Here is a 16,721-nt window from a genome sequence, read left to right as displayed (position 1 = left end):
AACCAGCATCAGCTGAGAAACAAAACGAGTGGATTCTGCATGCAACTCAATGGATGAAGTGGTTTAGTTTCTTAAATGGTCAACATTGAATTCTTATATACATCTATTGTGAAACGGTAGTGATAATGGTTGCAATGCTTTACATAAAGTGTTGTTTTTGCAGTTGAACTTAGGCTATATCGGCTTAAATATGTGACTTAAGAGGAATGCTGATCCCTTCTTTTCTTCTAGAGATGTTCCCTTATTTGCTCATGTCACTGAAATATGTATTGTACAGTATTTTTGTTATATAGCCTAGCCTTCCAACCAAGGTTGGAGAATGCGGTTCTCCACAGAGAATCCCAGAATACTCCACTGATTAGAACTCTACTTTGTCAATGTCATGTTTTTATCAGGGATTCAGGAAGCCAGTGGACTGAGATCATATGCTGTCAGAACTGGAGGCCAGAGCCCGGAGATTAGGCTACATTCTGACACATGGTCTGAGAATTCCCAGTAAGTACCTTTTAATAAATTAGACACTCCCCCTTGCATGTTTCACATTAATGCACACAAGCCAGTCATGACCTAATAGAGGTCCTAAGGTAGGCTTAGACTTCACAACATTGTTTTATTGTTTAGCCTAATGGAGTATGTTTGTATTTTACTCCTGAAAATGTTTTTCATTCAAAACGATAGACTTCTGGAATGGTCTCATATGATAGAATCAACACAGAATTGAGCAGTTTTCAACAATTCCCACAAGGGGGTGCTCAAATGCTAACTAAACAAAAGAGAGAGTGTGAGAAGCTATGGTAGAAGGGAAAACACTGCTATGATTTCATATTTCCTGTTAGGGGGAGAATAAATCATTTTGCCAATATTTTAAATATTGGCAATTGCATCCTCAACCAATGCATTTGTATTTTTCTTACTTGTTCTTTATGAACATCAAGTTAACTGAACCAACAAAATAAAAATGCGGATAAAAAACAGATGTGTTCAGCCCTGAGTATTTTATGGAGAAAGGGACAACAACAAAAAATGTATCTGCAAAAGGCATAAACTCAGAGATATATTCATGACTGGCTGTAGGGACTGTGAGGGACTTAAGTGAGAGGAGGGGAGCCCATCCTGGCTGGTGGATAGGATAGGGGGGGTTAAAGTTTTCCAGACTCAGATACTGGAGGTGGTCCTAAGGGAACTGTGACCTGTTTACTGCCCCAGGCCTTAAAATGCTGCATCCACTGAGGCCTGAGTGTCCAGGTGCTCTGAAGAAAATGTGACCCAAATGATGAAGTATGTCAAAGGATAGTTCTTTTTTTTTTTTATATGTTGGAAAATGGATTGTGTCTTATTGTGGAATGTCAAACATTAAAATGCCTGTAGCGTAATCAATGAATGCATGTTTCAATTATCAGAGGGAGAGTACATCACCACCAGAGCCACTTATTTTGAAGATTTGTTTTGAATCTGCTCATCTATTTAATCTGTCAATAGATGTTTTATGAATAACTAATATATCCCGGTGAAACTCTTATGGTTAAATTGAGCTGTTCAGGGCTTTGGAATGGCTCATCCTCATAAAAAGACAACTGCAGCTTTGTTGACTGCTGTGTGGACTGTGGCCTTGACTGTAAATTCCTCTTGAGTTTAGCATGCTTGGCCAGCTCCAGCTCAGAACACATATAGACTGTTACTGTTCCTCTGTCTGGAATATCTGAGTGATGTCCTGTCCTCTAGGAGGAGCATCTCGGAAGGGTCACTTTCCAAACCCTGTTCCACCCCTGCCATCCTCGGACAACTGGGCTGGACACCTGCTGATGGCCTCATTTTTTACTGCGTGAATATGCCCCAGTGGCGATCTGGAGCTATCAGCATTCTCAAGAACCTGTCTGCTGAATGTGCTCTTACTGTAATTTGAAATATAAGAAAAGGCTCTTGTGGGTGCCTCTGTCATTTTCAGTAGCCCCCCATTGAAGTTAGGTTTAACTTAATTTGTCTAGTTTTGACATCTTCCATCTAGTGGTGACATGGGTAAAACAGACTGGTTGGTTCCACTAAAGGCTTGACTTACACTCTTACCATTTATAACGCATCATTGGCTCTTTCATTTAGATGAGAGAGAGACGGGCGAATCCAATCCCTGCTCCCACTTGAGTCATACACATTGCCTTGTCTAATCTCCCTGTAGAGACGTCAAACTGAAACAGGGCTTGGATTAACCACTTAGTCATTGCCAGCCCAATGCTGTTGAAGTAAAAATCATAGAGTAATAGAGTTCAGTCTTTTGTGTAGTAGAACTGATTGTAATAACTACTGAAATATCCCTTGGTTATTGGAAATACCAAGAATGAGTAAGATTGCATGACTTCATCTGTCAGATGGGACTGAGATTGGAGTAGTTCAATTGTATATAGGCCTTAGTCAAGTCGTCCTGAAGTTCCCCTGTCAGTTCATGACCCTTCAACTTCAAGCCAGTGGCTCTGGAGGCAAAGCCTACTCTTAGTGATACTTTGACCTCAGCAAAGTAGCTATTGACTACATGACAAATACATACAAAATAAGTTGAACGGAAGTCTTAAGTCTGAGTCATTTCACCATTCTTTGTAGAGGCTCTTGGACTGTGATTAAATACGGGTTTGAAGGTAGTGGAACTGGATTGATACATTTTATAACTGATAGTATTATATTCAACTGCCACTCTTTATAGCTGTTTTCCTCTCCTGTCCTAAATGTGGAAGAATTCCAAAGTCCCTTTAACTGCTTTCACATCTACTTGTCTTTAACCTTTGGTTACAGTTTAATGAATCCCTCCATCAAATCTAGTCTGAAGTTTACGATATTCATTTCTAGACGCTGTCCTTATTACTGAGAGAAAGAGCACCATCTTGTCACCGTCACCTCACTAACCCATAAACTTGTCCTAGCTTGATGATCTCTGTATTAAACTTGCCTTAGCATTCATCTGGTACGATGGCATGTGTGTCGTCAGCAGGCATGCCGGTGGATGGGATGGATCCTGGCATCTACCAGGCTGTACATCACACCAGCTCTATCACTGGGCTTTATGGAGCGCATAATTGAAGCCAGGCTGCTGATAGGGCTGCTTCTCTGCATCTCCGCTTAGATGGGAGAAATCGATAGTGCGTGCTGTTCCTCAAAAGCCACATGTTAAATATTACTGACTTAACCATTACACTCTGTTCTCAGCTATTTGACCTGGGCCCACAAGATAAAGCACAGAGAACAACGCATGGCGCTGTCTTTCGCATTGCCCGGTTCTGCTATCTCAGTCTGCGGCGCAGCTGTCACTGTTTGCATATTTGATATACTGGGGATGCTGAAAAGGAACAGGTGTTGAGTATTAGTTCCATTATTTTATTTCCCCAAAAATGTGGACTGGAGTCAATAGAGTTGTCAGAGCACATTATTGTAATATATGGCAATCTGACTTTTACATTGACCATTGCTACAAACCATCACTCTCCCCTTTTCTCCAGGAAAAAAAGCGGGGGAAATAAATAATGCAGTTCAGGTGGACTGACCTCAAAGAGAGATCAGAAAGATGCGACTCTCTTTGAACCATTTTTTGTTTTACGCTTTCAATACGTTTTATATTGATTCCCTGCATTAAATATTCTACCTAAAACTCCGGTAGCAGATATTCTGCTATTTACATTCTTTCAAAGTTTTTGCAAACATATCGGATATGCAGTAGGTTATTGTTCCAGTATGGAAAGAGCTCTAAACTGATTTGTCATACTGTACTTGTAACATCTTAACAGGATCATTGACCTCAATGACCTGTGGTCAAACACACACACACACACACACACACACACACACACACACACACACACCCCACCCACCCACCCACCCACCCACCCACCCACCCACCCACCCACACACACACACACACACACACACACACACACACACACACACACACACACACACACACACACACACACACACACACACACCAGCAAACTGAGAAAAGGTGGTGTGAGAGCCCATTAGTGAGGAATGGTAAAAGGTCAGGTCCCCATAGGAATCAGTGGAAGCCATGCTGAGTAATGGCGTGCATATGGAATATGTAACTCACTAAAGAGGCACTTTCAGCACCTTGCATCTGATTTCCAAGTGACTTCAGGATGCATGGGTTTTACCTCTTTTTACAAACTTAAAAATAAAACGTAAGTTTAGAAGTGATTGTGTTTTGCCTCTATTGTCAGAGGAAGTTTATTTCCTGAGGTTTCACGCTAATGGATATATCTTTTTTTGTAGTCATATTTATAAAAAAAATAAAATAAATAATAATACTTAGTTTTTATTGAGGAACACAAAGAAAGTACAAATAAAGTAAAGTAAAAGAACAAAAAAGATCTGGCAGTTACAGCGCACATCATACATTCATCATATTAGTTACATTGACATCATCTTTGAATTAGACCTTTTTCAAGTACGAAACCCATTTTTCCTCAGTATTCCTGACCTCTCTCCTCTTGAGTTCTTAAAGCTAAAGGTCATACTCTCATATGGTGTATTTCTTCTACAATATCTATCCATTGTGTCACGGTGGGAGGGTCTTTTTGTAGCCATTTCCTAGTGATCGCCTTTTTACTGGCTGCCAGTAGGACCTTCAAGAGGTACTTTTCTCTGTTGTGTAAGTTATCAGGTATTTCACCCAAGTACAAAGAAATTAATGTTTGTTCTATGTCAAATCCCATTATTTTTCCAATGTTCGATCTTATTTCTCCCCAGTAAGTTTTGATTGCGGAGCAGGACCAAAAGATATGAGAGTGATCCACCCTTGATAGACCGCATTCTCTCCAACAAGGATGTAGGGAGCCAGTCTGTTTTGATTTCAGTTTAGGTGTTATGAAGAAACGTATAACATTCTTCCAACAGGATTCTCTCCATGATCTTGAGTTGGTGGAGCTTTGTTGAGTCTCTAATATGCTCAACCATGTTTCATCAGTTATTTCAATGTCAAGTTCCTCCTCCCATTTCTTTTTAATATAGTTTGTAGAATGTTTCTTTGAGAATTGAATACCCAAGTAGAGATTTGAGAGAGTTTTTCTGTTACTCCCCAAGTTGTATGCGTTACTGAATACTTGGATTAATTTTAGAGGTGCTCGAGGGTGAATCATTTTTATCTCCCCTAAGAAATAGTGTCAAACTTGTAGGTATCTGTAAAAATCTTGTTTATCCAAGCCGTGTTTTTTTTACTTAGGTCCTGGAAGTTATCTAGGTCCCCATTCCTTATAATTGTACTGAATGATGTGATGCCTTTCTGCGTCCATTGTTTAAATCTGTTGTCCTGAATTGCAGGGATGAAGCTGGGGTTGTATGCGGGTCAACTCAGCAGGTTGATCTCTCTGTCTAAATGATTTTGCTTAACTACCCTAAACCATGTCTTTAGAGAGAAATTAATCTGTTGATTTTGTCTATTGTATATTTCTATGACCATGTCCTTATTTCACAAAACTGACTGTATGGGTATCTCTGTCAAAGTAGTCTCCATGTCTTTCAATTTGGATTCGTATTGTGAATTGCACCAACACACCAGAGGTCTCAATTGGACTGACACAAAATTATATTTTAGGTTTGGTAAGCCCATACCCCCACTGTTTTTTGGTAATTGTAATGTTGTATATCTAGTTCTTGGTCTCTTACTGTTCCAGATAAACCTTGGTATCCGTTTGTCCCTAAACTGTTTAGGTGGGATTTCTATGGGCAGTGATTGGAACAAATACAGTAACCTCGGCAGGATGTTCATTTTGATTGTTTCAAATCTACTACTAAGATCCAAAGGAAGTGAATTCCACCTGTCCAGGTAATCATATATTTTCTTGTTGATGTGATCGTAATTCACGTCATAAAGTTTGGGTGTATCTTTTGATAAATTTACTCCAAGATATTTCATGGATGAAGAGGTCCACTGGAAGTTATACCTCCTCTTCAGCTCGTCCTGTGGGGTATAATTATATACTAGGGCTTGGGTCTTGTGTATGTTAAGCACATACCCTGAATATGTTCCAAATGTTTGTAAAACATTCATCAATCTAGGTACACTTGAGCCTGGGTCTTAAAGGAATAACAGAACGTCATCAGCATACATGCATATCTTATTTTCACTGCCTCTTATTGTTATTCCCTCTAAGGTTGGGTCCTGTCTTATTGTTATTCCCTCTAAGGTTGGATCCTGTAACGATCGTCGTCATATTCCTCCTCCTCGGATGAGGAGGAGCAAGGATTGGACCAACGTGCAGCGGGTTGTGAATACATAATGAACTTTATTAACAAGACGAAACTAAACACACGAAGAACACTTGATAATTTTACAAAACAACAAAACGAAGTAGACAGACCTGAACGAGAGAACTTACATAAAACATGAAGAACGCACGAACAGGAACAGACTACATATACTAACGACAACGAAACAGTCCCGTGTGGTGCGAACATACACTGACACGGAAGAAAATCACCCACAAACAAACAGTGAGAACAACCTACCTTAATATGACTCTCAATCAGAGGAAACGTCAAACACCTGCCTCTAATTGAGAGCCATACCAGGCAACCCAAAACCAACATAGAAACAGAAAACATAGACTGCCCACCCAAAACTCACGCCCTGACCAATAAACACATACCAAACAACAGAAAACAGGTCAGGAACGTGACAGAACCCCCCCCTCAAGGTGCGAACTCCGGGCGCACCCCTACAACTCAAGGGGAGGGTCTGGGTGGGCATCTGTCCGCGGTGGCGGCTCCGGCGGTGGACGAGGACACCACTCCACCACTGTCTTTGTCCCCCTCCTTAGCGTCCTTTGAGTGGCGACCCTCGCCCCCGACCATGGTCCAGGAACCTTCACTAAGGCCCCTCCTACATAGAGGAGACAGCTCAGGACAGAGAGGTAGCTCAGGACAGAGAGGTAGCTCAGGACAGAGAGGTAGCTCAGGACAGAGAGGTAGCTCAGGACAGAGAGGTAGCTCCGGACAGAGAGGTAGCTTAGGACAGAGGGACAACTCTGTACTAATGGCAGCTCCGGACTGAGTGGCAGCTCCGGACTGGGTGGCAGCTCCGGACTGGGTGGCAGCTCCGGACTGAGTGGCAGCTCCGGACTGAGTGGCAGCTCATGACTGAGTGGCAGCTCATGACTGAGTGGCAGCTCATGACTGTAGGGCAGCTCATGACTGTAGGGCAGCTCATGACTGTAGGGCAGCTCATGACTGTAGGGCAGCTCATGACTGTAGGGCAGCTCATGACTGGAGGGTAGCTCATGACTGGAGGGCAGCTCATGACTGGAGGGCAGCTCATGACTGAAGGGCAGCTCATGACTGGAGGGCAGCTCATGACTGTAGGGCAGCTCATGACTGTAGGGCAGCTCATGACTGGAGGGCAGCTCATGACTGGAGGGCAGCTCATGACTGGAGGGCAGCTCATGACTGGAGGGCAGCTCTGGCAGCTCCTGACTGGCTGGCGGCTCTGGCAGCTCCTGACTGGCTGGCGGATCTGGCAGCTCCTGACTGGCTGGCGGATCTGGCAGCTCCTGACTGGCTGGCGGCTCTGGCAGCTCCTGACTGACGGACGGCTCTAGCGGCTCCTGACTGACGGACGGCTCTAATGGCTCGGGACAGACGGGCGGCTCTAATGGCTCGTGGCAGACGGATGGCTCAGAAGGCGCTGGGCAGACAGATGGCTCAGATGGCACTGGGCAGACGGATCTCTCTGACCCGCTGAGGCGCACAGTAGGCCTGGTGCGTGGTGCCGAAACTGGAGGCACTGAGCTTGAGACACGCACCACAGGAAGAGTGCGTGGAGGAGGAACAGGACTCTGGAGACGCACTGGAAGCCTGGTGCGTGGTGTAGGCACTGGTGGTACTGAGCTGGGGCGGGAAGGTGGCGCCGGATATACCGGACCGTGTAGGCGTACTGGCTCCCTTGAGCACTGAGCCTGCCCAACCTTACCTGGTTGCATGCTCCCCGTAGCCCGTCCAGTGCGGGGAGGTGGAATAACCCGCACTGGGCTGTGTTGGCGAACCGGGGACACCATGCGTAAGGCTGGTGCCATGTACACCGGCCCGAGGAGACGTACTGGAGGCCAGATATGTTGAGCCGGCTTCATGGCACTTGGCTCAATGCTCACTCTAGCCCGGCTAGTGCGGGGAGGTGGAATAACCCGCACCGGGCTATGAACACGTACAGGAGACACCATGCGCTCTACTGCGTAACACGGTGTCTGCCCGTACTCTCGCTCTCCACGGTAAGCCCGGGAAGTTGGCGCAGGTCTCCTACCTGACTTCGCCACACTACCCTTTAGCCCCCCCCCCCAAGAAATTTTTGGGTTGTACTTGCGGGCTTCCAGCCTTGCTTCCGTGCTGCCTCCTCATATCGTCGCCTCTCCGCTTTAGATGCCTCCAGCTCCGCCTTGGGACGGCGACACTCCTCTGGCTCTGCCCAGGGTCCTTCTCCGTCCAGAATCTCTTCCCATGTCCAATCCTCCTTGACCCACTGCTGCTGTCGTTGCTGTCCGTTAACCCGCTGCTTGATCTGGGTTTGGTGGGTGATTCTGTAACGATCGTCGTCATATTCCTCCTCCTCGGATGAGGAGGAGCAAGGATTGGACCAACGTGCAGCGGGTTGTGAATACATAATGAACTTTATTAACAAGACGAAACTAAACACACGAAGAACACTTGATAATTTTACAAAACAACAAAACGAAGTAGACAGACCTGAACGAGAGAACTTACATAAAACATGAAGAACGCACGAACAGGAACAGACTACATATACTAACGACAACGAAACAGTCCCGTGTGGTGCGAACATACACTGACACGGAAGAAAATCACCCACAAACAAACAGTGAGAACAACCTACCTTAATATGACTCTCAATCAGAGGAAACGTCAAACACCTGCCTCTAATTGAGAGCCATACCAGGCAACCCAAAACCAACATAGAAACAGAAAACATAGACTGCCCACCCAAAACTCACGCCCTGACCAATAAACACATACCAAACAACAGAAAACAGGTCAGGAACGTGACAGATCCTGTCTTATTGCCTGTGCTAATGGTTCGAGGTACAAGGAGAAGAGCATGGGTGAAAGATTACAGCCTTGTCTTGTCCCTTGCTCTAATTTTATCGTTCGTGACAAATGTCCATTTATCTTTATTATAGCAGTCGGACATGAATACAGTGATTTGATGCACTGTATCACTTCTTTGTTGAAACCAAATATTTCAATAACTTGGAATAGGTAATCCCATCCCACTGAATCAAATGCTTTTTCACTTCTTCTCTATAAATCTGGTCAATTTCCTGTTTTACCTTTTGAATCTCTGGTAATATAAGAGGGTCTTTGTATTGACTATGAGATCGTTCTAAGTTTCTTAATGTTTCCTGTAATTTCAGCAGTTTCTGTGCTTCAATCTTTTTCTTGAGAGATGTGGCTATGATCTTTCCTCTGATAACCGCCTTAGCTGCATCCTACAATGTAGCAGGAGATACTTCACCGTTATCATTATTCTCCAGATAGACGTTCAATTCTGTCTTTATTCATTCCTTGAATGCTGGATCATTCAGCATGCTTGTATTAAGTCTCCAAATATCAAATCAAATGTATTTATATAGCTCTTCTTACATCAGCTGATATCTCAAAGTGCTGTACAGAAACCCAGCCTAAAACCCCAAACAGCAAGCAATGCAGGTGTAGAAGCACGGTGGCTAGGAAAAACTCCCTAGAAAGGCCAAAACCTAGGAAGAAACCTAGAGAGTAACCAGGCTATGAGGGGTGGCCAGTCCTCTTCTGGCTGTGCCGGGTAGAGATTATAACAGAACATGGCCAAGATGTTCAAATGTTCATAAATGACCAGCATGGTCAAATAATAATAATCACAGTGGTTGTCGATGGTACAACAGGTCAGCACCTCAGGAGTAAATGCCAGTTGGCTTTTCATAGCCGATCATTGAGAGTATCTCTACCGCTCCTGCTGTCTCTAGAGAGTTGAAAACAGCAGGTCTGGGACAGGTAGCATGTCCGGTGAACAGGTCAGGGTTCCATAGCCGCAGGCAGAACAGTTGAAACTGGAGCAGCAGCACGGCCAGGTGGACTGGGGACAGCAAGGAGTCATCATGCCAGGTAGTCCTGAGGCATGGTCCTAGGGCTCAGGTCCTCCGAGAGAGAGAAAGAAAGAAAGAGAGAATTCGAGAGAGCATACTTAAATTCACACAGGACACCGGATAAGACAGGAGAAATACTCCAGATATAACAGACTGACCCTAGCCCCCTGACACATAAACTACTGCAGCATAAATACTGGAGGCTGAGACAGGAGGGGTCAGGAGACACTGTGGCCCCATCCGATGATACCCCGGACAGGGCCAAACAGGCATGATATAACCCCACCTACTTTTCCAGAGCACAGCCCCCACACCACTAGATGGATACCTTCAACCACCAACTTACCATCCTGAGACAAGGCCGAGTATAGCCCACAAAGATCCCCGCCACGGCATAACCCAAGGGGGGGCGCTAACCCAGACAGGAAGACCACGTCAGTGACTCAACCCACTTAAGTGACTCACCCCTCCTAGGGACGGCATGGAAGAGCACCAGTAAGCCAGTGACTCAGCCCCTGTAATAGGGTTAGAGGCAGAGAATCCCAGTGGAGAGAGGGGAACCGGCCAGGCAGAGACAGCAAGGGCGGTTCGTTGCTCCAGTGCCTTTCCATTCACCTTCACACTTCTGGGCCAGACTACACTCAATCATAGGACCTACTGAAGAGATGAGTCTTTAATAAAGACTTAAAAGTTGAGACTGAGTCTGCGTCTCTCACATGGGTAGGCAGACCATTCCATAAAAATGGAGCTCTATAGGAGAAAGCCCTGCCTCCAGCTGTTTGCTTAGAAATTCTAGGGACAATTAGGAGGCCTGCGTCTTGTGACTGTAGCGTATGTGTAGGTATGTACGGCAGGACCAATTTGGAAAGATCGGTAGGAGCAAGCCCATGTAATGCTTTGTAGGTTAGCAGTAAAACCTTGAAATCAGCCCTTGCCTTAACAGGAAGCCAGTGTAGGGAGGCTAGCACTGGAGTAATATGATAATTTTTTTTGGTTCTAGTCAGGATTCTAGCAGCCGTATTTAGCACTAACTAAAGTTTATTTAGTGCTCTCTCTGGGTAGCCGGAAAGTAGAGCATTGCAGTAGTCTAACCTAGAAGTGATAAAAGCATGGATACATTTTTATGCATCATTTTTGGACAGAACATTTATGATTTTTGCAATGTTACGTAGATGTAAAAAAGCTGTCCTTGAAACAGTCTTGATATGTTCGTCAAAAGAGAGATCAGGGTCCAGAGTAACGCCGAGGTCCTTCACAGTTTTATTTGAGACGATATAGTATTTCTTGGTTTGCTATCAAGGTGTAGAGTAAGGTAAACTCCATTATGATCTGCTAAGTTACTCTTAAGCCTTAAGCTGTGTCTATCTGCATTGTACATGAAAAAGTAGTCTAAACCTAGAGTATTCCGTGTGGCGGGCTGAGTAAAAAGTATATTCCGTATCTGTCATGTGGATGTCACGCCATACATCAAGCAGTCCTAAATCCTGCAATATCCTATTGATCTTTTTAGCAAGTAGACTAATTTTCCTATTTTGATTTGTGTTGTCAAATTTTGAGTTTAAAATCAGGTTAAAATCTCCTCCACAGATAAGAGTGCCAGAGGTTTCTGTGGCAATTAAATCAAACACCTTCCTGTAGAAGACCATATCATTCCCCGGGGGCGCGTTTACATTAAATAAATGTAACTTCCTTGTTATCCAGTTTACATTTAACAAGTATAAATCTACCCTCCTTGTCTTTCATTTCTGACATAAATTCAAAATGAACTGAATTTGGGATCAAGATTGCAACTCCCCTTCTTCCCATTTAGTAAGAAGAAAAAACTATTCCTATATCCCATTTTCTTGAGTTTCTCGTGTTCAGGTGTGGATAAGTGAGTTTCCTGCCAGAATAGTATGTCACCTCTCTCCCGTTTCATCTTTGCTATTACCTTACTTCTCTTGATGGCACTCCCCAGTCCGTTTACATTGAGACTGATGACCTTAAATTCCCGATGATGCATCAATATAAATAAAAAAACCTGTGCACCATATCTGCCTGCTTATCATGAGCCTAAAAATGAACAAAAAAACAAGAACAATAATAAAGTAAACCAAAGTGGGAAAATACTTTGGTATTTGGACTCCAATGTCAGAGGACTGTCTCTTGCCTCTGTGGTTTGAGGGGATGAGCCTGTCCGCAGGATGGGCCCCTCGCTCAGATATGAAAATGCGTGACGTTGTCAGTCACAAACAAGACCTGTTGGAACCGAAAATAATAAGGGCGCCTATTTCGTCGCTTATACACATCGGTTAACTACAAGTGAAACTATATCGGTCATGCGTGCATATCATGAATCCTCCCCTTGATATGCCCTTCTGTCACCCCGTTGTCAATGTGTCATTAATCCTTAGCTAATATATATGTTATTAACGTGACACTACTTAATGTGTTCATAAAGAGCACATACTTTTGGCTACTCGCCCTTGCTCAGCATTGGGGGAAAATAGGGGAGTTGTACTCATAGTTTATAGAAATCAATAAACTTGAGGTTGATCGGTCAGTAGGTTGGGTTCAAAAAGCTGCCCTGAGGCTGAGAGCCCTCCATCCTCCTCCCCTTGCGGGAAGTATGTTTGGAACAGGTGTTTGGTGACAGGGTCAGGGATGCATTTTCTGATTACTGTCGCTGGTTTTTCTGCCAAAACAGTTGGGTCTATGTGGGTATATGGAGGACCCTAGAGAGCCTGTTGGCCCCAGCAGCTAAAGTATGGAGACATATGCCCAAAGTCTGTTCTCACTCCCTGTGTGCCGGAGTCAAACGGCAGCATCACATGCAGACTTTCAAAATAGCAATTAGCTTGAGTATAGATCATCATGAGATGGCCTCAGTTTGGTGAAACTAATGATGAAGTTACATAGGCTTTTTCAAATAATTTCATTAATATATCATCTGGTAGTCTCAAAATGGCGGAACTTTCAATGAATATCCAACTATTTTTGTTTTTTAAGATATTTTCTGAAAATGTCTGTTCCCAGTAGACCTCTTCAATGGAATTTCTGCACTATACCTGCGTTGTTTGACTGAACCGTCATTCGTTGGTTCTTTTTGGCATCCGGGCTGACCCAGTAATACCATGGAGACCAATTAGAATATGCCTAGTGATAGAATTCAGAAACTGTGTTGATGGAAACATGGTCCTAATGATCATGTCAGAGACCCAACCAAAGCAGAGGCCTCTTCTGCTGTTGCTCTTATCGTGGCCAGACGGGGCCCTAACCTGTTTGCCCTCTCCATTGCTGATTCATAGCCTGAAACTTCTCTTTCATAACCAGGCTCCCATCATTTATCACATCTGAGCTGAAGCCTTTAAGAAAAATGTCAGGGCTTTAGTCCTCTACGTTTTCTACTGAAAGGCGTCCAAGAGTCTGAACTCTTAATTCAATAAGAGATAAATTGAAAAATTTTGCAAATGTAAGCCGTATTCGCTGGCCAGAACCTAGGAGTGGGATTTTATTCCCCCTTGCTCTCTGTGCTGTAACTCTTCCCAGAGTTCCATGTTCTTGGCTCCAAACAATTAAGAAACTGTTCATTAGACTGACACAAACCAGAGAGAACCATGAGGGTGGGAAGTGGCTCTCTGTACGCAAGAGTCTTGGACAGGGCCCAAAGTCCCCCTGAGGGCCTGCTGATTTGGTCACCATGCAGAAGGTGGGACTGGGATGGGAAGGCTTTGGGTTCAACTTAATCAATTTATTTTGTTTCAGTCAACAGAGACCTTTGTAAAGTCTGAGCCTATCCATACATTGAGTTAAAAGGCACAGCAACTGCCAAACAAATGATTTAGCTTGCGTTCCATCCCCTCAGAGGAATACTGGTTTTGATAGCAGTAGCCAATGTTTTCGTTGAACTGAAGTATTTTAAATTGTGGTTTGAAACTGTGTGTTTCATTTCACTACTGTGAGCTGACTGTTTGCTAGAGTTTGATTGATGGACAACCAGAAATGTAACTATATCAACCAATGGAATTAAAATATTTGTGGATGTGGTTTAGCGATTGATAAAAAGCACGTTCAGCAGACAGGTTCCAATAAAAGGCAACATTTTTGGGGAAAATGGTAGCCCGTAAGGGTAACAGTCAGAACTTCAAAGGTCTTCTCTCTTTTTTTAGTACTGCGTTAAACTGATGCTGATTTTGTTTTGGATTCCTGCTGGAACGGCAGCTCAGCCTCGCTCAGTAAAGTGGATGACATGACGTTGCCCAGCTCCCGGCTTTGGGGTTATTTTTTTCGTTAAAGAGGGAGCTCTGTTTAAACCACAGTCAAGGCCTTGTGTCAGTGTTTACTAAATGGGATTCTCTGGAGCACTGGCAGCTCTTCAATCCCCATTATATGCTCTGTCTGGACCCTGATTGTGTAGTGTAGTGTAGTGTAGTGGAGGAGCTGCTTGCTTTCTCCCAGCCCTGAGCTCCAGAGATGGCCAGGTTGTTACTGTAAAAAAATAATGTGTTCTCAATGGGGTACCCTGTTAAATGAAGGCAATATTCATCTCATCCTCCTACTCCTCCAGATATCAGAATTTGGAGTGAACAGTAAAGGGAAATAGTAGTTTAATGGTAACCTGATAGGATGATGCCTTTTGGCCTTGACTTTAGCTTGACTTTATTTCCTCTCTTTCTCTCCTCAGTCCACCCATGTCTACGTAAGTGATAACAGGGAAGAACGGCTCATTTCCTCGTAGGTGAGGGTTAACGCTGACGGACTGTTCCCTGTTGGTGCCCTTGACGTGGGCTCCTCTAGGTCATCACACCCCGCCTTTAGGCACTGCATCTGTTCTCATTAGACTATTGTGGAACCATGTAGCCATCTGCAGCGATTCCTACAGCAGGCCAGGCCACCCTCTCTTTTTCTCTGTGGACCTGGCATGCTACCAAGCGTTAGAACGGGAGACTGGCCTTTGTGATTTGTCTGCTTATACCCAAGCCTGAGTTATGCCATCCCTCCTGTACTGTAAACACAGGGATTGGATGGACCCCTGGAGACCAACTGGATCACCTCTTCTTTTATTACTTCACAGTGAATCCACTGGTTGCCATTAGCTTGGAAATATGTGCTTCATCTCCAGGGTCAATCGCATTCTTATTCTTGGCAGTTGTGGCTTTTTCATTGATCATCCAGTTGAAGACAATGATGGAGTAGGCCTATGTGTTCAAATCATTTTAGTTCAACTTTGTTTTTAGAGCTCACTTCTGAAAGTAATATTTTCCTATTTTACTCTGTCATTTTTGTTAATATAGAGCAGGTCATTTTGTTTGACAAGAAACTTCTCAAAGGACACTGGTCACCATCGCTGGTTAATCAATTCAAAACCCTTCTGGTTCATTACATCTGTTGTTTTGAGTGTGGAAATATGAACTTCCTGTTATTCTTGGATAATTTTTTTTGAAGAATATTCTAAAAGGTCTATCCCCATTTTTATTATGGTGGCTTCCAACAATGGGTGTTATTTTCGTAACCATGCTTTGAATTTCATCCCCCAGGGCCGCCTCTTTCCCTCCCTCTCTCCGTCCAGAAACAGAACCAGCTTTGTTTTTGTAATGATCACTTAAATGACACTTCCAAAGCTCAAGGTCAGAGCGACTTCCCCTTTCGGTTTGATTTAAGTGGCACCTAGCCACGCTACTGTAGCTAATCAAAAGGATTTATGGAGTGCATCACTTTGGCCTGGAATAAGGGGTGTTTGTTGACACCCTCCTCCAGGTGTTTTGGACGTTTTTTATTCACTATTATTGTAGCTGATGGAAGGCAGCTGGGGAAACCTTCCACTTGTTTGGTTTTAAAGGGGTTGGAAGAACGTGCAAACCTCTCCTCCCGCTTATCCGGAAAGTCTGTGTGTAAGCTTCCATAATTTCATTGATCTTGAGAGGGTTTTACGACCTGCTGACGCAGTCTATCACATTTCAACATGGCTCTTGTTAACGGCCCCGGTGTTTTGCATATTCCAAGTTCACGTACAACCACGTGTGCTTCTCGGGTTTCCTGGTAATTGGGATTTTTCACATGTTCCTGAAGTAGAGGGCCAGAAGGAGGGAGTATGGGACAGACAAGCAGACGAGGGGTGCGTTTTTGGGCCTCAGAGCGTTGCCAAATGGTTCCTCTCCTTGATTGAGTCAGAGAGACTGTCAGGCCAGAGGCGTGGACTACGAAAACCAGATGTTGACTTCGCCTCTACATTTCCATAACCCTAAAAACAGATTGCAGTATAGTCCTAGTATTAGAAGCCTCGATAAAATGCTGTTTCGCAGCATTGTGTAGGGTGCTTTTGTGTTTTGTTTTCTCTTTAAATGCAGGATGCCAGGAAGTCATTATTAGGCCCCCTTATCCAAGGAAATATATCGTGCCCCTGAGTTTCCACCCAATCTCATCTTTTGGTCTGGTTTGAGTGAACACAACAGCCTGGGACAAAACCCTCCAAGCGCCCTAAATCTATCTTTGGCACTTATTTGGAATTTATGTGTGATTACTTACCATTAAGTGCCTAATAAGTGCCTTAGAAGGGTAACGGGAGGAGGATTTATGTCACAATAGAATGGGCGACAGGGGTACGACGTCTTAGGCCAA

The sequence above is a fragment of the Salvelinus namaycush genome, chromosome 24, assembly GCF_016432855.1.
Source record: "Salvelinus namaycush isolate Seneca chromosome 24, SaNama_1.0, whole genome shotgun sequence".
In the NCBI taxonomy this organism is placed as follows: domain Eukaryota; kingdom Metazoa; phylum Chordata; class Actinopteri; order Salmoniformes; family Salmonidae; genus Salvelinus; species Salvelinus namaycush.
This window is presented reverse-complemented; position numbering follows the sequence as displayed.